The sequence below is a fragment of the Geotrypetes seraphini genome, chromosome 2, assembly GCF_902459505.1.
Source record: "Geotrypetes seraphini chromosome 2, aGeoSer1.1, whole genome shotgun sequence".
Classification (NCBI taxonomy): domain Eukaryota; kingdom Metazoa; phylum Chordata; class Amphibia; order Gymnophiona; family Dermophiidae; genus Geotrypetes; species Geotrypetes seraphini.
This window is the reverse complement of record NC_047085.1, coordinates 372,279,008-372,305,609: the sequence shown is the minus strand read 5'-3', so window position 1 is coordinate 372,305,609 and position 26,602 is coordinate 372,279,008. Positions and strand designations below refer to the sequence as shown.

Below are 26,602 nucleotides of genomic sequence, written 5' to 3'. Positions count from 1 at the left end.
TCTGTTAGAAAGAAAGTAGCAGCCTAGTTATTTGTGCTGATAGGCCAGTTGTTCAGTAACTTTTCAATAGTTCATTTCTATATTCATATGTTTTCTGATGTTTATTTTGTAATTGGCTCCTCTTAAGAACATAAGAACATAAGCAGTGCCTCCGCCGGGTCAGACCACAGGTCCATCCTGCCCAGCAGTCCGCTCCCGCGGCGGCCCAAACAGGTCAAGACCTGTCTGAATCCCCAGAGGGGGTCCCCTTGCCACCCTGGTTTCCCATTTAAGTCCTAGCTTCCCATCGAAGTCCTAACCCTCCAGTCTTGCACATGCATGACCTGGTTGGGTTTCTATACTTATTACCTGGTTAGCTTTCTATACCTGTGATACATCCCAGCACCTCTCTCAGTATCCCACGATCCCTTTATCCCTCAGGAATCCGTCCAATCCCTGTTTGAATCCCTGTACCGTACTCTGCCTGATCACTTCCTCCGGTAGCGCATTCCAAGTGTCCACGACCCTTTGGGTGAAAAAAAACTTCCTTGCATTTGTTTTGAACCTATCTCCCTTCAGTTTCTCCGAATGCCCCCTCGTACCTGTTGTCCTCTTCAGTTTGAAGAATCTGTCCCTATCCACCCTCTCCATGCCCCTCATGATCTTGAAGGTCTCTATCATATCTCCCCTGAGCCTCCTTTTTTCCAGAGAGAAGAGCCCCAGCCTATCCAACCTCTCGGCGTATGGGCAGTGTTCCAGCCCTCTTACCAGTTTGGTTGCTCTCCTTTGGACTCTCACAAGTACCGCCATGTCCTTCTTGAGGTACGGCGACCAATATTGAACGCAGTATTCCAGATGTGGACGCACCATCGCTCGATACAATGGCATGATGACTTCCCGCGTCCTGGTTGTTATGCCCCTCTTTATGATGCCCAGCATCCTATTGGCTTTTTTTGAGGCTGCTGCGCACTGTGCAGATGGCTTCAGTGATGCATCCACCAGCACACCCAAGTCCCTCTCAAGACCGCTATCTCCCAACAATGCCCCCCCCAATTTGTAGTTGAACAACGTGTTCTTTTTCCCTATATGCATGACCTTGCATTTTTCCACGTTAAAGCGCATTTGCCATTTGTTTGCCCAGTCTTCCAGCTTGTCCAGGTCCCTTTGCAGGTCCTCACACTCTTCCCTGGACCTAACTCTGCCGCACAGTTTGGTATCATCTGCAAATTTTATAACCTCGCACTTTACCTCCTTTTCTAGGTCATTGATGAATATGTTGAAGAGTAACGGCCCCAGCACCGATTCCTGTGGCACACCGCTCGTGACTCCCCACCAGTCAGAATATTGGCCCTTTATTCCGACCCTCTGCAGTCTACCCGACAACCAGTGCTTGATCCATCTGTGCACATCCCCTCCCACCCCGTGGTTCCACAGCTTCCTAAGCAGCCTTTCATGTGGCACCTTGTCGAAAGCCTTTTGAAAATCGAGGTAAATGATGTCTATGGGTTCCCCATTGTCCACCCGACTGCTTATTCCCTCAAAGAAGTAAAGAAGGTTTGTTAGGCATGACCTTCCCTTACAGAATCCATGCTGGCTTGTTCTCAGTAGGCCATTTCTCTCGATGTGCTCGCAAATGCCGTCCTTGATCATAGCTTCCACCATTTTCCCTATTATTGAAGTCAGGCTCACCGGCCTGTAGTTCCCGGGGTCACCCCTCGATCCCTTTTTGAAGATGGGTGTGACATTTGCCAATTTCCAGTCCTCTGGTACCTCTCCAGTTTTCAAGGATAGGTTGCAAACATGTTGGATTGTGCCCGCTATTTCTTGTCTTAGTTCCTTCAGAACCCTTGGGTGGAATTAAGAATTATAGTGAACTACAGTAGACTCTCAGTTAACTGGCGCCCATGGGGATTGATAGATGCCAGATAAATACAGTTTCTGGTTGCTTGAGTTACTATTAAAAATAGGCCTAACTAATACTATACCCCATACTATGCCATACCATAAACTGTTCCAGACAAACTACCAGACATGTGGTAGGCAAAGTGTGCCACGTTTAAACTTAAATTTCTACCAGAAATTGATTTTATTTTCATTTTTATTTAAAGTATTACAGTATTTCTTTGATTTTTTTTTTTACTGGATGCTTGAGAGTTCCAGTTGTTTGAGCTCCAGTTAACAGAGAGTCTACTGTATTATAATTATTTTTATTTTCTTCTTTGATATTTCCTTAATTTGTTTCTAAATTCTTGTATCCACTGATATTGTAGTGAATGGACTACTGCAACTCCCCATGTAATGGCATAACTGCAAAGGACCTCAAATGCCTCTGAGTCCAAAATGCAGTGATCTGCCTCCTATATGACTTTATCTCTGTGATCCTACCACACAGGCTCTCCATGCGGAACACTGGCTATCTGTCAAAAAACATTTTCAAGGCCTGGGTAATAGTTCACAAAAGATTCTACAACATAACCCCCACCTACATTACATCCAAGCTACACCAGTATATCCCCAACTGCCTGCTTCACTCCGAAGCAGAGAGATGACTATGTATCCCCCCGGAAGATCCCCCTAGATGGAAACAGCTCGTAAGCATTCCTGCAACCACTTTATCCCTTGACTATGGAACCAGCTGCCTGAACAAATAAGATCACAGAACTCACTGATGACATTCCGAAGAGAATTGAAGACCCTCCTCTTCAACTAAACAGATGCCATCAGACAGACACTTCATTATATCACTCCTTTTATGTACAGTATGTCTAACGTGACCATTTATTTTTTTCATCAAAACGGGACATCTATTAATATTCAGTCCTGCCCCCAATCCCGTCCTAGACCCACCCCAATCCCGTCCTAGCCCTGCACCCAATCCCACCCTAGCCCCGCCTCTAATTTCTTCCATTTATTTTTCATGTACACACAATATCTTATTATTTCATAATTGTAATCATAAAATTTTTAAAAAACCACAAAGCACCCTATACGCAGAGAAAATGTTAATTATTTATATTTGGGGGGTTTTCAATGATGTCACCTCAGTAACTATAGAAAAATAGACAAATATAGTGCAAAATATAGACAGCAGATATAAATTCTCAAAAATGACACATTTTGATCACTAAATTGAAAATAAAATCATTTTTCCTACCTTTGCTGTCTGGTGATTTCATGAGTCTCTGGTTGCGTTTCCCTCTGACTGTGCATCCTATCTTTCATTTCTTTCTGCACTCAGGCCCAACAATTGTCCCTTTCTATTCCCTCACTCCTTCCTTCCTATGTCCTTAGTGCCCCCAGTACCTTCCTATGTCCTTAGTGTCCCCAGTGCCTCCTTCCTATGTCTTTAGTGCCCCCAGTGCCTTCTTCCTATGTCCTTAGTGCCTCAGTTCTCCTTTGTAGCTTTGTTCCAGGTCTCCCTTTCTCTCTCTCCCTCCTCTGTTATGATCTTGCCTCTCTCTGCTCTTCCTCAGGGGCTCTCCCCCTCTGTCTGCATCTCCCAAAATCCTGCTTCTGCCTCCTGTCTTTCCCCTTTGGTCCAGGCCTTTATCTCTCTAGTCTTTCTTCTACTTACAACCCCCCCTTCTCTGCCATTTTCTCTCCTTCCTGTGTCCCCTCACTGCTTCCAGCCTTTGTTCCACCCCCTCCCAAAAAGCCTGCCGGCCTACCTCCCCAAAGCCAGCCTTCCCCAAAGCCAGTCTGCCTGTCTACCTACCCCAGAGCTAGCCTGCCTGCCTACCTCCCCCAGAGCCAGCCTTCCTGCCTCCCCCAGAGCCAGCCTGCCTGTCTCCCCCAAAGTCATCCAGTCTGTCTGCCTACCTCCCCCAGAGCCAGCCTACCTGCCTACCTCCCCCTGGCCAGCCTACCTGCCTCCCCCAGAGCCTGCCTGCCTGCCTACCTCCCCCAAAGCCTGTCTACCTCCCTCCCTCCCCCAGAGCTAGCCAGCCTGCCTGCCTCCCTCCCCCAAAGCCTGCCTACCTCCCTCCCCCAGAGCCAGCCAGCCAGCCAGCCTGCCTGCCTACCTCCCCCAAAACCTGCCTACCTACTTCCCTCCCTCAGAGCCAGCCAGCCAGCCTGCCTGCCTGGCTGCCTACCTCCTCCCCTCCCTACTGCAGAAAACAAAAGTCTCCCTCCAGGCCCGATTTAGGTCCACCGCCGCTGCTTCTCTGCTGCAAACTGCTGGAACCCGGAAGCCTTCTTTCCGACGTCAGAATTGACGTCAGAAAGAAGGCTTCCGGGTTCGAGTAGTGGCAGCAGAGGAGCAGCGGCGATGGACCTAAATCGGGCCTGGAGGGAGGCTTTTTTTTTTTTGGTGCGGCAGGGGAGGGACAGGAAGCAATCGCCTATCCCATTGTCCCCGCGCAAAGCTTCCGGACGCTGTCTCTGAAAACGGGACATTTTGGGCGTCCCGAAGTAGTGTGTGGGGACAACAGGACAGGGGATCTGAAAACGGGACTGTCCCGTTCAAAACGGGACGTATGGTCACCTTAAGTATGTCACCTTAAGTATGTCTCATGTCCAGTCATGTCCTTGACTTACTGTTGAATGTTTAATTTACTGTGAATGTTATTTTTTATAACCCATTCTCAGCATCCGGGAGGACGGGATAGAAATTGAAACAAATAAAGAAATAATAAAGAAATGCATACATAAAGAAATAAATCAACCAATCAGTTGCTTTACACTGGCTTCTACAAGGCTGCAGTAGAATTCCTATGAGCATCGGAGCATTTACCTTGCTGGACCATGGTAGATACCTATAGCACTGTTTGGTTAAAAGAGCCCTTAGATATTTACAAAAGGGTGCTGAAAAATTCTCAGCCCAACCAACCAGCTTCCTAAATTCTGAGTGTTATTTTGCCACTGTAGCTGAAAATAGTGTTATCTTATATCAATTTACAGAAACAAAATTCTGTGTTTTACATTGTTTCAAATCATTGATTGAACCATATCGATGTCCTTCTCTTCTTGGTTGGGCTGAGAACCTTTCAGCACCACCTCATAAGGAAAACACTAAACAGATAACATGCCAACCACATAACTTGGATTCCAAACATGTAGGTGTTTATAGTTTGGAATGTTAGTGATTTATTTTTCATGCAACAAGGTATTTTCCCAGGGTCAGAAACAGGGGTTTACTGGTATATTTGAGTTGCCAACAACTTTTTAATAGTAGCCGGATTCCATTTAATGACCCACAACAAAATTTCATAGTTCCAGCACTCCTTCTTCAAACCCCAACATCAATCCCAATGTTTCCTAGCCTACTGCATCAGTAAATTAGGTATTAATTGGCACTGATTATATGGGATAGGAATAGGATTTGATATAGCGCCTTCTTGTGGTTACAGTGTTGTATAGTAACTAAGACCCCTTTAATCAAGGTGCAGTAAAGCATTTTAATAATAATAATAATAATAACTTTATTTTTGTATACCGCAATACCACAAGCAGTTCAGTGCAGGTCGGAGAGGTAAATGCTCTGATGCTTATAGGAACTGAATGAGCATTTGCCTCGCCAGCCTGCGCTAAAACGCTTTACCACAGCTTGATAAAAGGGGGCCTAAGTAAGTATTAGTTACTGTACTTAAGTAAAAGTTTTGTTACTTTCACTTGTAATGAAGTACAGGATAACATTTGTTACTTTTACTGAATTAATAATTTAACCAATTTTTACTACTTTTACCTAGTTGCATCTGACGCTTGCAGTTATGACACGAAATTATATCTGCTTTATATCGGAACACTTAACTCAATATTTTCTTGCTGGACTATTTGTCTTACTCTATTTTCTTTATGGGTATTCTGTATACTTGATGTGGCCTGATTTTCATTGGACTATTACACCATGATGTATGTTTATATCGAAATTGCATTCTGTTCCGTATGTTTGTTATTACAAAATTTCAATAAAAATATTGAAAAGAAAAATAAAAGTGGAAGATGCAAATGATGATTCCGCAGTAAATCAAATCAAAATTACAACTATGTAATTGCATAATTTCAGCATGGAAATCCTTTTACTAAGTTGCAGCTGTACTCACTCGAGGAACGCAGAGAGAGGGGGAGACATGATCGAGACGTTCAAATACGTCACAGGCCGTATCGAGGTGGAAGAGGATCTCTTTTTCCTTAAAGGACCCACGGCAACAAGAGGGCATCCGTTGAAAATCAGGGGTGGGAAATTTCATGGCGACACCAGAAAATATTTCTTCACCGAAAGAAACATAGAAACATAGAAAATGGTGGCAGAAAAGGGCCATAGCCCATCAAGTCTGTCCATTCCAAGTACCCGCCCCCCCCTGAATTTACTCCCCTAAAGATCCCAAGGGAGCATCCCATTTTCTCTTAAAATCCATCACGCTGCTTGCCTCAATCACCTGCAGTGGGAGTCTGTTCCAATGATCCACCACTCTTTCGGTGAAGAAGTACTTTCTGGAGTCGCTATGAAACTTCCCTCCCCTGATTTTCAGCGAGTGCCCTCTGGTGGTCGAGGGTCCCACGAGACAGAAGATATCATCTTCCGACTCGATGCGACCCGTGATGTACTTGAACGTTTCAATCATGTCTCCCCTCTCTCTTCGTTCCTCAAGTGAGTCCAGCCGCAATTCTTTTAGTCTTTCTTTGTATGTCAGATCCTTGAGTCCCAAGACCATCCTGGTGGCCATTCACTGAAAGGGTGGTTGACCGCTGGAATAATCTTCCACAACAGGTAATTGAGGCCAGCAGCGTGCCAGATTTTAAGAAAAGATGGGATTGGCACGTGGGATCTCTTCATGGAGGTAGTTAGGGTGTGGGCCATTAGTGTGGGCAGACTAGATGGGCCATGGCCCTTTTCTGCCGTCATGTTCTATGTTTCTATTTTAGTGCGCTAAATATACAAGTGCGCTAAACGATAATGCGCCCATTATAAGAGCTTAAGAGCTGTGATTTTGCGACAAGGCGCCTAACATGTATCCATGCCCACGCCTAACGTGCTTAGTGCCTACATTTTTAGAGGCGCCTTATTGCAGAATCGCTCTTTCTTGATAGGCACCTAAGTTTCAATTACTGCTGATTACAAAGCTTAATTGAGCTTGTTAATCAATTTAGATAGGCACTTAGCTAGGTGGGCACCTCCAAAATAGGTGCCAACGTTAGGCGCCGGTTACAGAATTTGGGCCTCAGTCTGATCCAACTTGGTAGTTTTGCAACTACCTCATTTACATCCCCAAATGGTGTGGGGAATTTAAAGTCCCTGTATGGTTTGAAACAGTTCATAGTCATTCGTGCGTAGGACTTCAGCGCGCCGACATTGCAGCGCAAACAAATTGGCGCAAGACCCCCAGCGCGCCGCCTAAAAAGTTACTTTTAAAGAGCTCTGACGCGGGGTGTGAGTGGGGAACCCCCCCCCCCAGTTTACTTCATACTCTTCGCGCTGCCATTGGGGGGGGTTGGAACCCTCCATTATAGAGTAAACTTAACTTTTTCCTGATTTTTTAGGAAAAAGTTAAGTTTTATCTATAATGTGGGGGGTTGCACCCCCAGATAGTTTTGTAGACAAAATCAATCAGACAACTTACGGAACACTTTTGGCTTAGCTCCTCATTTGGTTCTGCGATTTGCAGATGGCGGCGACCCGTGGGAACGCCGAGAATTTAAACTCAGTTTGAGTGACCTATCGGAAATCACGTGTTTTGCGTATCACAAGATTCCTTTAAAGATGTTTATTCAGCACGTTTTTTGCGTGGTTCACGCAAAACACGTGATTTCCGATAGGTCACTCAAACTGAGTTTAAATTCTCGGCGTTCACACGGGTCGCCGCCATCTGCAAATCGCAGAACCAAATGAGGAGCTAAGCCAAAAGTGTTCCGTAAGTTGTCTGATTGATTTTGTCTACAAAACTATCAGGAAGTAATTTTGTATCTTGTTAATTCATTTGATACTTCCAATAGTACTTGTTTTTTGGGTTGCACCCCCACCCAACCCCCCAACAGCAGCGCGAAGCCCACACCACCCGTCAGAGCTCTTTAAAAGTAACTTTTAAGGCGGCATGCTGGGGTCTTCCGCTGAACTGTTTGCGCTGCAATGTCGGTGCGCCGAAGTCTCGCGCGTTTTGGTCCCATCACCGTTTCTAAATGTTAGCACATAAACACTAACTAATGCTACTATGCTTTTTAATATATTTATCAGTGATCTAGAGAAGGAAATAACTAGTGAGATAATTAAATTTGCTGATGCCACAAAAAGATTGTGCAATGACATTTAGGGCTCCTTTTTACGAAGGCACATTAGGGCCTTGACGCGCGGAATAGCGTGCACTAAAATGCCCCGCACGCTAGCCGCTACCGCCTCCTCTTGAGCAGGTGTTAGATTTTTGGCTAGCGCACGCTAATCCGGTGCGTGCACTACAAATGCTAGCGCCCTTAAGGAGCCCTTAATGTGAGCAAGTGCAAAGTGATGCATGTGGGAAAGAGGAATCCAAGCTATAGCTGCTCGATGCAAGATTCCAATTTAGGCATCACCACCCAGGAAAGGGATCTAGGTGTGTCATCGTTGAGGATACATTGAAACCGTCGGCTCAGTGTGCAGCAGCGACTAAGAAAGCAAGTAGAATGTTAGGAATTATCAGGAAAGAAATGGACGACAAAGATGAGAATGTTATAATGATATAGAATTTGCACCGAGTGTGCAGCATCCTAGTGTCTAACTTTGGGCAACTTGTACTGAATTTCTCCCTATAAGCGCCGGTTGGAACCCCAGCAGCTAGCAAGGCAAGAGCAGAGGGGGGAACCAATCTCACTCTTGCTTACTAGACTACCAGGCAAATTCCTGGGTGAGTCCTGGCGGGGGCTGGGTGGGAAGGCAGAAGTTGGGTTGGAATGTGGTATGGGGGGGGGGGGCTTTGTCTCGGTGCAGGGTTATCCTGGGGGTGGTTATCTTAGAGAGGTGTGATAGTGGGGAAAGGGACTGGATTATGGGAGTGGTTGCTGCCCATGTGCTGATCTGGAGTAGGGGAATGGCCAGAAAGATCGGAGGTGAGTTAAGTGCAAAATCTTTCTGTACCTTAGGAAACATTCCCTAAGGACCTCCTAGATTTTTAAAGGGAAGAAATACAAATTAAAGAAAAAAGAAAAGGAAACATGAAAAGACACTAGAGAAAAGGAAAACAACAAATTTCAATGACTGCCTATGCCATCCCCCCTACCCACTAACTAATCCCTCCCCCTTTACCAAACCGTAATGAGCATTGGAGCTGTTACCACCATGACTGGCATTAGAAACCATGCTATTGTTACATATTGTATAAGGTATTGATTATATGATAAGAGAGGGTGGGATGGGTGGGAGATAAGAGCATATCATTTGTACCATTGATGATTATTAAGTGTTATATTTATTGTTAATTTGTTTGGATAGCACAGTTACTTACCGTAACAGGTGTTATCCAGGGACAGCAGGCAGATATTCTTTACGCATGGGTGACGTCACCGACGGAGCCCACGGTACGGACCTTTTTACTAGAAAGTTCTAGTTGGCCGCACCGCGCGTGCGCGAGTGCCTTCCCGCCCGACGGAGGAGTGCGTGGTCCCCAGTTAGTATAAGCCAGCTAAGAAGCCAACCCGGGGAGGAGGGTGGGACGTAAGAATATCTGCCTGCTGTCCCTGGATAACACCTGTTACGGTAAGTAACTGTGCTTTATCCCAGGACAAGCAGGCAGCATATTCTTTACGCATGGGTGACCTCCAAGCTAACACAGAGGGAGGAGGGATGGTTGGCCATTATGCAAATAAATTCTGAAGTACAGATTGGCCGAAGTGCCCATCCCGTCTGGAGAAAGCATCCAGACAGTAGTGAGTAGTGAATGTGTGAACTGAGGACCAGGTGGCCGCCTTGCAGATTTCCTCAATGGGTGTGGAACGGAGGAAAGCAACAGAAGCGGCCATAGCTCTTACCCTGTGGGCCGTGACAGCACCGTCTAGTGACAGACCGGCCCGAGCGTAACAGAACGCGATGCAAGCTGCAAGCCAGTTGGATAGCGTCCTTTTAGAGACCGGTCGACCCAAACGATTCGGGTCGAAGGTCAGGAAGAGCTGAGGGGACAAGCGGTGAGCCCTTGTACGATCGAGATAGTAAGCCAGGGCACGCTTGCAGTCAAGACTGTGCAATGCCTGTTCTCCGGGATGTGAATGAGGTTTCGGGAAGAACACAGGCAAAACAATGGACTGGTTGAGGTGAAAGGCTGAGACCACCTTTGGAAGGAACTTTGGATGGGTGCGCAGAACCACCTTGTCATGGTGAAAAATAGTGAACGGTTGATCGGCAACCAGTGCATGAAGCTCACTAACCCTCCTGGCAGAGGTGATGGCAATGAGGAAAAGAACCTTCCATGTCAGAAATTTGAGCGAAGTTGTGGCAAGTGGCTCAAAGGGAGGTTTCATGAGGGCAGACAAAACCACATTCAGGTCCCAGACGACCGGAGGAGGCTTCAGAGGTGGTTTGATGTTGAAGAGGCCCCTCATGAATCGGGAAACCAGAGGGTGAGCCGTGAGAGGTTTTCCTAGGACAGGCTCATGAAATGCCGTGATGGCACTGAGATGGACTCTGATTGAGGTAGACTTGAGGCCTGCGTTGGACAGGGAGAGTAAGTAGTCCAGAACAGTTTCCACCGCTAAGGAGGTGGGATTGTGATGTTGACGGAGGCACCAAGAGGAGAACCTGGTCCACTTCTGATGGTAACATTGGAGGGTGGCCGGTTTCCTGGAGGCGTCCAAAATGAGACGGACAGGCTGAGACAGATTTCCTGAAGAGGTCAGCCCGAGAGAAACCAAGCTGTCAGGTGGAGGGAAGACAGATTGGGATGTAGTAGAGACTGATGTTGCTGTGTAAGTAGAGTAGGAAACACAGGTAGAGGAATGGGCTCCCTGGAGCTGAGTTGAAGTAGAAGGGAGAACCAGTGTTGACGAGGCCACCGGGGAGCTATGAGGATCATGGTGGCTCCGTCCCTGCGGAGTTTGGATAAAGTCCGCAACATCAGAGGTAGAGGAGGAAAGGCATAGAGGAACCGATCCGTCCAGTCGAGAAGGAATGCATCCGGGGCCAGACGATGAGGAGAGAAGAGTCTGGAGCAGAACTGGGGCAGCTGATGGTTGTGAGGAGCTGCGAATAGGTCCATCTGCGGAGTGCCCCAGCGAGCAAAGATGGAGTGGAGCGTGGGAGGATCCAAAGTCCACTCGTGAGGTTGAAGGATGCGGCTGAGATTGTCGGCCAGGGAGTTCTGTTCGCCCTGGATGTAGACAGCCTTGAGGAAGAGACTGCGGGCCGTGGCCCAGGTCCAAATGCGAAGAGCCTCCTGACAAAGGAGGCGAGATCCGGTGCTGCCCTGTTTGTTGATGTAGTACATGGCAACTTGGTTGTCCGTGCACAGAAGCAGAACCTGAGGGCAAAGAAGGTGCTGGAAGGCCTTGAGAGCATAGAACATGGCTCGTAGTTCCAGGAAATTGATGTGATGGAGACGCTCCTGCGGGGTCCAAAGACCTTGGGTGCGTAGGTCTCCCAGGTGAGCTCCCCATGCATAAGGGGAGGCATCCGTGGTGATGATCATGGAATGCGGGGGCAGATGAAAAAGAAGGCCCCTGGAAAGATTTGAGGAGTCCAACCACCATTGTAGAGATCGCTGAAGAGACGATGTCACAGAGATGGGATGAGAAAGAAGATTCGAGGTCTGTGACCATTGGTTGGCCAGAGTCCATTGAGGTGTTCTGAGGTGGAGTCGTGCCACGGGAAGCACATGTACCGTCGAGGCCATGTGGCCCAAGAGGACCATCATTTTTCTGGCAGAAATGGAGTGATGAAGGAGCACCTGACGACACAGGCGGAGCAGAGTTCGCTGACGATCGGAGGGGAGAAACGCCCTCATTAGTGTGGTGTCGAGAACCGCTCCGATGAACTGAAGTCGCTGTGTGGGAAACAGATGCGACTTGGGGTAGTTGATCTCGAACCCCAGAAGATGGAGGAGAGAGATGGTATGATGAGTGGCTTGTAGCACAAGTGGAGACGTAGGTGCTTTCACTAACCAATCGTCCAAGTAGGGAAACACCTGGAGGTTGTGAGACCTGAGGAAGGCCGCCGCCACAATGAGGCATTTGGTGAACACTCTGGGAGATGATGCCAGGCCAAAAGGTAGCACCTTGTACTGATAATGGCGATGGTGCACCTGGAATCGTAGGTAGCGACGTGAGGATGGATTGATTGGGATGTGAGTGTAGGCCTCCTTGAGGTCCAGGGAACATAGCCAGTCGTTCCGAGAGAGATGAGGGTACAGCGTGGCAAGGGAGAGCATTCTGAACTTCTCCTTGACGAGACACTTGTTGAGGTCCCGGAGGTCGAGAATGGGACGTAGGTCTCCTGTCTTTTTTGGAACTAGAAAGTAACGGGAGTAGAATCCCCGGCCCCTTTGTTCCAGAGGTACTTCTTCGATGGCATTGAGTAGAAGGAGGGATTGGACCTCCCTCAGGAGGAGGGGGGTTTGAGTTGAAAGAGAAGCAGACTCTACGGGAGGATTGTCTGGTGGAAGAGTCTGGAAGTTGAGAGAGTAGCCGTGGCGGATGATGTTTAGGACCCACTGGTCCGATGTGATGACCTCCCAACGGCTGATGAAGATGTGGAGCCTGCCTCCGATCGGCTGAGGAAGAGGCAATGAGGGTGGAAGACTGGCTAAGCCCTGGAGAGAGGAGTCAAAAGGGCTGAGATGGTTTGGCAGGAGGAAGAGCCTTGGCCGGTTGATTAGACTGGGCACGAGCCTGGGTGTGCTGGTGTTGGCGGGCCCGCCTAGGTTGCTGTGGAGGTGGATTGAGCGGCCTAGCGGAGAACCTGCGTTGATATGAGGTTTGTGGCCTGTAAGGACGAGCAGGTGGAGCCTTTTTCTTAGGTTTTATGAGAGTGTCCCATCTGGTCTCATGGGCAGAGAGTTTTTGCGTGGTGGTATCCAGGGACTCTCCGAATAATTCATCACCAAGGCATGGGGCGTTGGCTAATCGGTCTTGATGGTTGACGTCCAGATCAGAGACCCTGAGCCAGGCCAGGCGGCGCATGGCCACGGCGATGGCAGATGCACGGGAGGTGAGCTCAAAAGAGTCATAGATAGAGCGCACCATAAATTTTCTAAGTTGAAGCAGGCTAGAGACGTGCTGTTGGAAAAGTGGAACCTTATGCTCTGGCATGTACTTTTGCATGGCGGAGAGTTGCATTACCAGATGTTTGAGGTAGAATGAAAAATGGAACGAGTAGTTGTTTGCCCTGTTGGCAAGCATGGCATTCTGATAGAGCCGCTTGCCAAACTTGTCCATAGTTTTGCCCTCTCTGCCAGGAGGGGTGGAGGCATAGACACTGGAGCCCTGAGTCTTTTTTAAAGTGGACTCTACCAGGAGAGACTCATGAGGGAGTTGGGGTTTATCAAATCCTGGGATTGGTATAACCCTATAGAGGCTGTCCAATTTACGGGGGGCCCCAGGAACAGTCAGCGGGTTCTCCCAATTTTTATAAAAAGTTTCCCGTAAGATATCATGCACGGGCAACTTTAGGAACTCTTTGGGAGGTTGATCGAAATCTAATGCCTCCAGGAAAGCTTGTGACTTCTTAGAGTCAGATTCCAGAGGCAAAGACAAAGCACCCGACAACTCCCTGAGGAATTTTGAGAAGGAAGATTGTTCAGGTTTAGATGCGGTATCGGGTGCCGAAGGCTCTTCATCCGACGACGATGCATCCTCCTCGGTACCGGTAGGGGATTGTTCCCATAGGTCCGGGTCTCTGACATCGGTATGTGCGTGTCGAGAGACTGGAGTGGAAGGCTCGGCATGGTGAGTTTTAGACAAAGACTTGCCTGAGCGTACCGAGACATTACCGGGTGATGTAGACCTGTGTCTGTCTCGGTCCCGAGAAGTACGGTGCCGGTCAGAGTCGTGGGGAGACCGGTGCCCTGCCCGGTCCCGAGGAGGATCGGTCGTCGTCAAGGCCATAGCCTCGGCATGGGAATGGAGATGCGGTGCCGAGAGAATGGGCATGGAGGAGTCCATAGGTACCGAGGGAGTGGATACCGGTTGGACGGTATGGGGCTCGGGCCGGTCTGGTACCGAGAGCAGCGGTGCCAAGATAGAGGGTAAGAGCTGCTTAAGTTGCTTGTGGAGTTGTTCCTGCAACTTGTCCTGGAGGATGGCCGCAATGCGGTCATCCAGGGGAGGCACCGGAACCACTTTTTTCTTCTTTGGTTCCATGGGTGCCGCTCTACACTCCGGCGATGAGGGGGCCGATGACGAGGCACTCACCGAAATCGGAGTGGAGCGTTTTTTGGCTCGGCGTGGAGCCGAAAGGACTGGTGTCGTCCCCGAAGTGGGAGGGCGCTCAAGGGTGGAAGGCTTCTTAGCCGGCTTACCTGGCGCCGGGGGCGCCGATGTCGACTCAGGCGGTGTCGAAGTGGTCGGTGTCGATTTCGACGGTGCCGCAGATGAAGAGGTCGAATCCATAGTCGGGCCGGTGCCGAAAAGTAGATTTTGTTGGATTTGACGATTCTTCAAAGTGCGTTTTTTAAGAGTGGCACAGCGGGTGCAGGAATCCGCCCGATGATCCGGTCCCAAGCACTGTAAGCACCAGTTGTGTGGGTCAGTGAGGGAGATCGGGCGTGCACACCGCTGGCACTTCTTAAAACCGGGCTGCGGGGGCATGAATGGGAACACGGCCTCCGCAAAATCAAACCCCGAGGCCTGGATCGTGCTAACAGGCCCCGCCGGGGCAGGAACGAAAAATAAAGCAAAAAGAAAGGAATTTTTTTTTTTTTTTTTTTTAAATAGAAAGAAAAAAGCACCCGAAGGTGAAAAAATCGAAAAAAGAACGCGAGCGGGAAGGCAAAAGGAGTATTTCAACGACGTTGAAAAACACACGTCTTCTTCGCTCCGCGGAAACGAAGAAACTGGGGACCACGCACTCCTCCGTCGGGCGGGAAGGCACTCGCGCACGCGCGGTGCGGCCAACTAGAACTTTCTAGTAAAAAGGTCCGTACCGTGGGCTCCGTCGGTGACGTCACCCATGCGTAAAGAATATGCTGCCTGCTTGTCCTGGGATAAATATTGTTACACTTATTGTAAATTTTAAAATGAATAAAGAATTTTTTAAAAAAGAAACCATGCTATGGTTTTGTAAAAGGGGGAGGGGGTAAATTACATGTAAGGAACAAAATTTGCAAAGCTGGGTTTGATATAATTACGGACTATACTTTCTTAATATAAATTTATACATTAGTTATCTAGAAAATCAGACTTATTTTTAGCACTCAATAACTGGGTGATAATCTTCTTTTAACATATATAGGGGAGATTACAGCACATTAACAGGCCATACAAAATAAACTACAAGTCTAAGGAGATGTACAGAAAATTTATATCCTGGCTACCATTGCACATTTAACTGTTTCAGCTTCTGTATTGCACCCCCTACTTCTAGGCCCCCCCTCTTTCTTCTCCAAGTCCCCCCCCCCATCTCTAATTTCCCCTTCCTCTTTGATCTGTCGCCTTGAGCTTGTATAGGTTTGTGAGACTCACAAATGGAAAATTAGATTAGATTTTCCCATATTCTAATTCATTGTCTCTCAAACTTTTTTTTTTTTAAGCTCTGACACACTAAACAGCATATGTTTTTCACGGCACCTTATAAATGAAATTATAAAACTGCAAACTGAACAAAAAAAAATAAAATATGACAGTTATTTATTTAAAGTTCTTTAAGATATTTATGGGTAATTGTAACAACAGTGAAACTAAAGTAGACAGATTAGAATTCCTAATCAATGTGATAGGTGTGCTTGTTTTCCAGTGCAAATGAACTCAAAACGTGGCTCGATAGTTGACAAGCAAACATGTATTTCATCACTATCTGCAATCGTTCTTTTTTTTATTTCAATTTAATTTCTGTGAGAGCTGAAAATCCAAGTTCACAAAGATAAGATCCAAATGTAACAAAGCCTTGATTGCTTTGTTGCTCAAGTCAGGATAATTACTGCATAAAAAATAAAAATAAAATTACTTGCCATTAGTTTTCAAGGACCAATTACATCACAGAATGATGCTTGTCTAGGTGATTCTATCCTTACGCACACAGACACTCATAACATTGACAGACTATTGTTTATGCGACGTACATGTCATCTATACTAGTGTATACTTATGAAGGGAATTTTTTTTAAATAAAGTAAAATTCTGGAATCTTTTGTGGCACACCTGGAATCTCTTCAGGGCACACCACTGTGCTGTGGCACACAGTTTGAGAGCTATTGTTCTAATCTTACATTGTAATCCACTGCTATGAAACATATGAACCTTCCCTGATTTTACATTGTACCTACCTAATATGTAACAAACTTACCATTGATTGCAACCCACCTTGAACTCTACCTGCTGAGGATTTGTCAGGATATAAGACCACATATAATCATTACAACTATTTATTATTTCTACAGCACTACCAGATGCACATAGCGCTGTACATTTGATATGCCAGATATGGTCTCTGTTCGAGAGAGTTTACAATCTAATTACATAGAAACATAGAAATAGACGGCAGAAAAGGGCCACGGCCCATCCAGTCTGCCCACCCCAAAGACCCTCCCCTACCTTTCTTTGTGAATAGATCCCACGTGTCTGTCCCATTTGGCCTTAAAATCAGGCACGCTGCTGGCCTCAATAACCTGAAGTGGAAGACTATTCCAGCGATCAACCACCCTTTCAGTGAAAAAGAATTTCCTGGTGTCCCCATGCAGTTTTCCGCCCCTAATTTTCCATGGATGCCCCCTTGTTGCCGCTGGACCCTTGAAGAAGAAGATATCTGCTTCCATCTCGATGCGGCCCGTGAGATACTTGAATGTCTCGATCATGTCACCCCTCTCTCTGCGCTCCTCGAGCGAGTATAGCTGTAATTTATCCAGCCGTTCCTCGTACGGGAGATCTTTGAGTCCCGAGACCATCCGGGTGGTCATTCTCTGGACCGATTCCAGTCTCAGCACATCCTTGCGATAATGCGGCCTCCAGAATTGCACACAGTATTCCAGGTGGGGCCTCACCATGGATCTATACAATGGCATAATGACTTCCGGCTTACGGAATTCATATAACATAACATATTCCCATTCTCATATAAGCATAAATGTTGCATGAGGTCCTTCTGGAATGTCTGTGTGTAAGGATCATGCTTTTGATATACATTGGTACCTTGGATTACGAACATAATCCGTTCCAGGAGCATGCTCGTAATCCAAAATGCTGGTTTATCAAAGCCAAGTTCCCCATAGACAATAGTGGCAACAGCAATGATTGGTTCCAGAACCCGGAGTCTGTACCTGTCGGGACCGGGTGCTGCAGCATCGTCTCCGCCATCTGCCTCCTCCGTCCGCTATCCGAAAAGAACCCCACAGGGGGGGGGGATGTGTGTAATGTCTGCCAGCCACCGGAGAACCCCGCAGTGCCTTCAGAGGAATGCCTCCTCCATCCGGCGGCCAGCCTTCCACGTTGGATGCCCCTCGCATGCTGAAGAGCCCCCACCTGAGACCACACAGCCGAGTGCCGCCCCACCCGCACGCCGCGCATGACACGCACAACGCCGATGATTGACACTGTGTGCGTCACACGCAACGTGCAGGCGGGACGGCACCCGGCTGCGCAGGCCCAGACAGAGGTCCTCCAACCTGCAGGAAGGCACCCGACGTGGAAGGTTGGCTGGAAGACGGAAGAGGAATCCCCCGAAGCGGCGCTTCCTGTGATGTAAGTGCTCGTTTATCGGGGCAGTGCTCGGTTTGCGAGTCAAAAGTTTGCTGAGTGTTTAGCTTGTCTTGCAAAACACTCGCAAACCGGGTTACTCGCAAACCGAGGTTCCACTGTACTGCCAATCTGTGGTACAAGCAAAGTGGCTTGCATATTACAGTAAACCCCCGTGACTTCGCAGTTCACAAATCACGGACTCAGTAATTTGCAGTATTTTCTTACCACCTCTTCCTGGTACTAGAGTCAGGCTCCACCAATCAGGAGCTGCTTTGCATGCTATCTGGTGTTTCAAAGCAGCTCCTGATTGGTGGAGCCTGACTTCAGTACCAGGAAGAGGCAGTTGGAAAATACTGCCCTCTCCTGCCTTCGATCAGCTCCTAAACTGCATTCGTGGTTTTTCAAAATTAGTGGGTGTTCCTGGAATGGAACCCCCGTGACTTTCGGGGGAGTACTGTATACAGAAGTACTTTCTCTGTCTCTAGTGGGATCACAATCTTACCCACCCCTCTTTTACTTAGGCCCTCTTTTACTAAGGTGCGATAACCGCTAAAGCGTCCATAGGAGAGACACTAACTGCATGGATCAATGATTGGCTGAGTGGCAGACTTCAGAGGGTGGTGGTTAATGGTACCCTCTCTAAAACATCGGAGGTGACCAGTGGAGTGCCGCAGGACTCGGTCCTGGGTCCACTCCTTTTCAACATATTCATGGGGGATCTGACTCAAGGGCTTCAAGGTAAAATAACACTATTCGCCGATGACGCCAAACTATGTAATATAGTAAGTGAATGCAGTTTACAGAATTATATGGCGCAGGACCTGCTTACATTGGAAAGTTGGTCCTCAACCTGGCAGCTAGGCTTCAATGCTAAGAAATGTAAGGTCATGCACCTCGGAAGCGGAAATCCATGCAAGAAGTACTTCTTGAATGGAGAAACTTTAACTAGGACTTCAGCAGAACGAGATTTAGGAGTAATCATCAGTGCAGACATGAAAACTGCCAATCAAGTGGAGAAGGCTTCATCTAAGGCAAGGCAGATATTGGGTTGTATCAATAGAAGTTTCGTCAGCCGAAAGCCTGAAGTCATAATGCCGTTGTACAGGGCCATGGTGAGACCTCATCTGGAGTACTGTGTGCAATTCTGGAGGCCACATTACAGTAAAGATGTGCGCAGAATTGAATCGGTTCAACGGACGGCCACCAGGATGATCTCGAGGCTCAAGGGTCTCTCGTACGAAGAGAGACTGAACAAATTGCAGCTCTACACTCTTGAGGAACGTAGGGAGAGGGGAGACATGATCGAAACATTTAAGTACCTCACGGGACGTGTCGAAGTGGAAGATGATATTTTCTTTCTCAAGGGACCCTCGGCCACAAGAGGGCACCTGCTCAAACTCAGGGGCGGAAAATTTCATGGCGACACCAGAAAATATTTCTTCACAGAGAGAGTGGTTGATCATTGGAACAAGCTTCCAGTGCAGGTGATCGAGGCAGACAGCGTGCCAGACTTTAAGAATAAATGGCATACCCATGTGGGATCCCTACGAGGGTCAAGATAAGGAAATTGGGTCATTAGGGCATAGACAGGGGGTGGGTAAGCAGAGTGGGCAGACTTGATGGGCTGTAGCCCTTTTCTGCCGTCATCTTCTATGTTTCTATGTTTCATAGGCATTCAGTGTGTGTTTAGTGCATGCTAATATTTACCGCGCGCTAAAAAAGCATAGCGCACCTTAGTAAAAGAGAGGGTAAGGTGTACTAGGCTTTTTAGTGCATGGTAAATATTAGAGCGCGCTAAACAATAACGCGTGCATATTATCCTAAAATGCTTAGCGCACCTAAGTAAAAGAGGGCCTAAGTTTTGTACATGAGGCAAAGGAGAGTTAGGTGACTTCAGTGGTGCAGTGAAGGTGAGTGGCGCCCCTCCCCCGCCCTCTTCTCCACCCCCACTTCTTCTTGACCACCCCCCCTCCCACTGCCACATACGCACCCCCTTCCTTTCCCCATACCTCTTTAATTTTCCAGGCACAGCCGCGTCACGAACTTGCCGCTCGCATTGTGTCACTTCCTAGGCGTGGGACCTGGAAGTGATGTCAGAGAGATCCGACACTGATGCGGGCAGCAAGTACGCAATGCTGCTTGTGCCCATAAAATTAAAGAGGTATGAGGGAAGGGAAAGAAAGGGGCGCATGCAGGTGGCGGGGGGGGATGGGAAGGAGCGGGGGTGAGTGTAGAGGAGGATGGGTGCCAGCGCCCCCACCAGTACAGTGGAACGCCCCCCCCCTCCCCTTACTACACTACTGGGTGAATTGTCCAGGGAGCCACAGAAGGAATCACATCTAGGGCTAGATTCACAAAGCAAACTGATCGTGTACCAATCGGTGTGCGACCCCTTAGCGACCAAATTTCCCTCCGGCCCGATTCACTTACCTCTCTGCCGACCACCCTCCGATCCACGCATGCAAACGAGGGCAACGGCATGCAAAGTAGGCAGGGACCCGATTCACAAACCAAAACCCTGAAACACCGACTGGGCTGGCCGATCACTCCCAAGCGACTGCCGAGGACCAGTCGCTCAAGCCCTTTCTGGCTGCCCAGCCTTCTGCCGCCCTGCTTCTGCCCTGTCAGCCCCGATCTCCTGCTGCCCTGATCGCCTGCTTGCCTCGACTCTCCCACCCTTCCCCCCAGTGCGGGCCCGTGATTTTAACCCGTGGGCTTAAGCAGGTTAAAACCACGGGCTCCAGTTAAAAAAAGAATAAAATAAAATCTATGCCAGCCCAGAGGTCCAGTAAAAGTAAAAAAAAGATTGCTGCTCCGACTGGCATGCTCAGACCATCTACAAATGGTCTGCACATGCGTGGGGATCGCAGAAAAGTGATCCGTGTCGGCAGATGGGGGTGTTCCTCCGATCGCACCCATCTGCATATTTTACTTTGCTGAATTCGTCGGATCTGCCCGGATCGGACCCAATCGGGCAGGTTGGTGAATCTGGCCCCTAGTTCCCCTCATTCCCAGCCCACTGTAAAAACACCTCCACTCTTGTGGAATGTCAGAGAGACCAAAGAGCAGTGCTCAAAGTCACACTCCTCAGTTTAGTGGCTTCTATTATAGCAAACAACAAAAAAAGTTTTACAACAAAAACTGGTGGAGGGGGAGGGGGGGGATGAGGTGAAGGGCTGGAACCTTGTTTAAAAAGAAAGTGGAGCCACCCTGCTCATCCAGGTCTCCAGATCACAATGATGGTATCTGTCAATTGTCAGATTATCAGTGGCTGCAGGTCACTGGGTCAGCCCTCAATGTATTTTTTTTAGGTATGATTCGAGCTTTCTTGCCTCTGCAGCCCTCAGAGACAATGGCCAAAAGAGAAAAGAATTTACCGTACTTTCATTCTCCCCAACAGGCAAGTTTGCTTTCCAATTAACACAGAAAAGAAGATAAAGGGCTAGATTCACTAAGGGCACGGATCGGATCCGATCCATGAGGGATCCGATCTATGTCCGGGGAGGCTGATTCACAAATCACCCTCATGCAAATGAGGGTGATCGGAATCAAGCCCCCAACCGACCGCCGAGATCGCTAGACGCATGCACAGACCATCTGTAGATGGTCTGCGCATGCGTCGAAGAACAGCGACTTTTTTGTAATAAAAAAGTTTTAACTAGCCTAGCGAGCCCATGGTTTTAACCTGCTTTAAACCCGCGGGTTAAAACCATGGGCTCGCACTGCGGGGGAAGGCCAGTGCAGCGCATGGGGCACGGAGTAGGAGAGTCGGGGGCTCTCTGAGCAATTGGATCTGGATCAGCACATCACATTCTTACCACAGTCTGCAACTCTTTTAAGTTTGGCAAAAGGCAGAAAGGCAGGAGATTTGGGGCAGAGCAGGGCGTCAGGAGAAAATTGCGGCAGAGTCGGGGTAGAGAGAGCAGGAGAGTTGGAGGACAGAGAGCTGGAAAGTCAGGGCAAACAGCAGGTAGAGAGCAGGAGATGCAGTCGGAAAGCAGTGAACGACTGGTCCCCAGAATTCGCTTGTTTGTGATCAGCCACCCGGTCGGTATTGCAGGTTTTTTGTTAGTGAATCGCTGCCTGCCTACATTTGAATGCCATTCCCCCTCATTTGCATGCGCGCATCAGAGGATGATTGGGCCAGAGGTTTGTGAATCGGGTCAGAGGGAAATCGGGTCACAAAGGGGTCATTAAGTGGTCGGAATTTGATCGGTGGGCTTAGTGAATCTAGCCTAAAGTTCTGCTATTTAGGGCTCCTTTTACAAAGGTGTGTTAGGGCCTTAATGCACAGAACAGTGTGCACTAAAATGCTGCATGCGCTAGCCACTACCGCTTCCTCTTGAGTAGGTGGTAGTTTTTCAGGTAGTGCGCGCTAAAAACGCTAGCGTAACTTTGTAAACGGAGACCTTAATGTATTATTACTATTTATCTGTGCCAAATTTAATGATTACACTAACATAAGAACATAAGAAATGGCTTCGCCGGATCAGACTCTAGGTCCATCCAGTCCGGCGACCCGCACCCGCGGAGGCCAAGCTAGGTGTTCCCTGCTGAGAAACCTTGTTTACTCGTATCCCCCAATGTGATTTGCAAGAAGGTGTGCATCCAACTTGCTCTTGAATCCCAGAATGCTGGTCTCCATCACGACCTCCTCAAGGAGAGCGTTCCAAGCGTCCACCACTCGTTGTGCGAAACAGAACTTCCCAATATTTGTCCTGGGCCTGGTGCCCCTTAGTTTCAGTCCATGACCTCTTGTCCGAGTCACATTTGACAATGTGAATAACGATGTTTCTTGCTCTATTTTGTCAAATCCTTTTATTATTTTAAAAGTCTCTATCATGTCTCCTCGAGGGTGAACAATCCCAGTTTTCCGAGGCGTTCTTTGTAGCTCAAATTCTCAATACCTTTAACTAGCTTTGTGGCTCGCCTTTGCACCCTCTCCAGTAGGGTTATATCCTTCTTTAGGTAGGGAGACCAGTGTTGAACACAGTACTCCAAGTGTGGTCTGACCATTGCTCTGTAAAGCGGCATTATGATGTCCGCCTATCTACTTGTGATTCCCTTCTTAATCATGCCCAACATCCTATTTGCTTTCTTTGCCGCTGCTGCGCATTGAGCCGACAGCTTCAGGGTCCTGTCTATCAGTATCCCCAGGTCCCTTTCTTGTTCGGTCTTGCCCAGTGTCACACCTAACATTTTATATTCATGTTCCTTGTTTTTCTTACCCAGGTGCATCACTTTGCATTTTTCTATGTTAAACTTCATCTGCCACTTTTCTGCCCATTTCTCTAGTTGGTTCAAATCTCTCTGAAGTTCTTCTCTGTCCTTTTGTGTCCCAACTACCCGACATAGTTTTGTGTCGTCCACAAACTTGATTAAATTACTTGTTGTTTCATCTTCTAGGTCGTTTATGAAGATATTAAACAAGATGGGCCCAAGAACTGATCCCTGGGGTACACCGCTCGTTACCTCTTCCCAGTCTGAGAACTTTCCATTTATGCCCACCCTCTGCAATCTGTTTTCTAACCATTTGCCTATCCATCTTAGTATATCTTAGTATAACTGTGGAAGAATACTCATATTCCATGTTGAATGCATAGGGTAAAAGGAAAAATTACTCTTCCATATTCAAATGTGATTTGGCAACTCTGTGTCACCCAGGAAACTGGTAATGCAATTCTGGTTTTGTTCCGTTGTAAACACGTAGATCAGTGTCTCGCAAACTTTGCAAAGCTGCAGCACAATAAACTAATGACCGCGGCTCAAGGGCATTTGGAAGTACATGGCATTGGCACGATGATGTCACATGCATGCGAAGGCCCTCCAGACAGAGCCCTGCGCTGCCAGTGTGGGGTGCTGGAAGGGAAGACGCATGGAGAGGATCCAGGGAGAAGGAGAGGCGCTGGCACCAGCTGACTGATTACAGGATGTGCCTCTCGCAGCAAGAGGCGCGTTCTGTAGGCAGTCAGCCAGTGCCGCTGACTCTCCTCCTTGCCGGCATCTCTCCTCCTCTCGCCACACCTTCCCTCTTCTAGGATCCCCCCACTGGTGAAATGACAGGTTCAGGGTCATGGCCGGAGGGCTTTTGGACATGCGCAGACATCAATGTGATAATGTCATGCATACACATGATGCCCCTCCTGACAATTTTCTTTTAAGTTGTCGGGGGGGGGGGGGGGGGTTAATGGGGACAGATATTATGTGTGTGTAACACACGCACATATCTGAGCACATTAAAAAAAGAAAAAGCTGGCTTTGTTAATGCTACCGGCACCTCCAAACCTGTCGGAAATTTTGGAGCATTAAAAACCAGCGCTACAGTTTGTGCATCATGTGGGCATCAATCGAAGTGCTCATTTTAATACTGATAAGAACATAAGAATAGCTTTAATGGGTTAGACCAATGGTTAATCGAACCTAGTAGCCCATTTTCAAGGTGGCCAATCCAGGTCACCAGTACCTGACAAAAAAACATGATACTGATCCAGGGCAAGCAGTGGCTTCCCCTAATGTCTTTCTCAATAACAGACTATGGATTTTTTCCTCCAGGAAATTGTCCTAACCTTTCTTAAAACCAGCCATGCTATCTGCTCTTACCACAACCTCTGGCAATCCGTTGCAGAGCGTAACTATTATCTGAGTCTAAAAATATTTCCTCCTATTGGTTTTAAAAGTATTTTCCTGTAACTTCATTGAGTGTTTCATAGACCTTGTAATTTTTGACAGAGTGAAAAATTGATCCACTTGTACCCATTCTACTCCACTCTGACTCTGGATTTTGTAGACTTAGCCCTAAACTTTTTAGTCTTTCCTCATACGAAAGGAGTTCCATCCCCTTTATCATCTTGGTCACTCTTCTTTGAACATTTTCTAATGCCGCTATATCTTTCTTGAAATAAGGAGACCAGAACTGAATGCAATACTCCAGGTGAGGCCACACCATGGAGCGATGCAGAGGCATTATAACATTCTTAATCTTGTTAACCATCCCTTTTTAAATAATTCCTAGCATCTTGTTTGCTTTTTTCGCCACCGCCACACATTGAGCGGAAGGTTTCATTGTATTGTCTACAATGACACCTGAAGGATCCCTAGCTAGCTGACATAGCTGGGTCACGGTGTAGATGAAGAAAATTCCATTTTAGATCAGTGGGTCATAATTAGTACAAAGAACAACCTGTGACTCCATTTTATTGCTCTGAGAAATCACGTATACATACAGGCCTGTTCTATGTATCTGTCTTAAGTGCCAGGCACGGCAAGGAGGCAACAGGATGTTAGCCTGTTAGTTAGCCTTGATGTATAGATTATAGGATGGATTTATGGTTTTGTTTTTCTCTCTTTTGGTCAGAGCTGGTTATACCGGTTTGGACTGGTTAGGAGGGGCCGGCGGCGGGACCCTATATAACTTTTGTGTCCGAGATCCTCAGGGTCTTCTGTTTATGCAGCCAGTTCTGCCCAGAAGTCCAGCATATATGCTTGTTTAATAAAAGCCTTTTTAAATCTCTTCAGTCTCTGGCTCAAGTCTCTGCACTACTAACGGAGGGCCTTATCCTAAAAGGTACCTTCATTTGGCGCCCCGAACAGGGACTTGATCTACAGACTTGAGCCTGTTTGGCACGATCGTCTCCCTCGGAGGATTTCAAACCTTGCCTCCTACGAGACCCGTAATAGCCGGCATTAACCTGGTGGTTGACCAGGAACGGTTTCTCGTCGAAGACAACGGATTGCACCTCGAGAAGGAACAAATCGGTGGAGATTTCTGGCTCCTGGTTTTGTTGTGCCGGTACCGGACCTGTCTTGGTAAGTGAGAAGTTGATTCCTTCTCTATCCTGTCTCTATCTCTTCTGTCTAGTAACTTCTTAATCCGTTGTGAAGCTCAGAGAGGTATATAGGATTCTGGTTTCTGGAAATTGGAACTTTTGTTGGGTGCATATATAGATTGTAAAATATGGGTCAGAGCACCACCGACCCCCTTCAGATCATGCTTAAATATTTTACAACCGCCTTTTCTGGCGATTATGGCGACCCTAAGATTTTTTATTGTTTTTTTCATCCTTATTTTTATTGTTGTCAAAGGCTTAGTATTTGGAATTTAATCAACTTTTTGTCAAATTAATAAAACAAAAGCTCTGGGGACACCTGACAAGACACAGAGAACAAGAAATTGGTGATGTTGAGAAATTACCCGGGTAGATGGAAATAGCATTTAGGTTGGAAACCTGGGAAAAGTTGGTAAAGTAAGCCAGCATGATTGTTTTGCCGAAAGTTGCAGACAGGATAGTGTAAGTTGCTTAACAGGGTAAAATGCGTGTGGATCTAGCCAGAATTAAGAATGTGAGTTCGCACTGATGAACGAGAATAAGGACTGTGATTTTAGATATATGTTGCGTGCAGTGGATTTGTTACAGACAGTGAGTAATTTAAAGAAAGTTGAGCCAGATAGTTTACGTGTTCTCGCAGTTGTCAAAGTGTGTCTGCTGGTAATAAAAAAAAGAAAAAAAAAAAAAGCAACCGTTTGTCAGACATGTGGGGTTTGTGTTGGGCACATCCCTGCCTTTGTATCCCAGTGTTGGGGGATTTAAAGTACAAGACTAACAATGATAGAGGTTAAGTATCCATATTTTTCTGAAAATTGAAATATTTGCTAAACATGGGCTTGATAATTCAAGTTCAAGTTTCAAGTTTTATTATTATTTGATGAATCGCCTATACAAACATTCTAAGCGCTGAACAATTAAAAAAAAAAAAAAAAACACATTTTAGAGGACAAACAATTTTAAGACACAAGTACAAAGTTAAATAACAAAGTTTTTAAGAGTTTTATAAAAGAGATAAG

General features: G+C 47.2%; 1 protein-coding gene across 5 annotated transcripts in view; it reads right to left on the bottom strand.

Moving 5' to 3' along the window:
• Positions 1-26,602, bottom strand: part of FHOD3 (formin homology 2 domain containing 3) — a 967,501-nt gene that overhangs the window by 335,080 nt on the left and 605,819 nt on the right. The window lies entirely within an intron of this gene.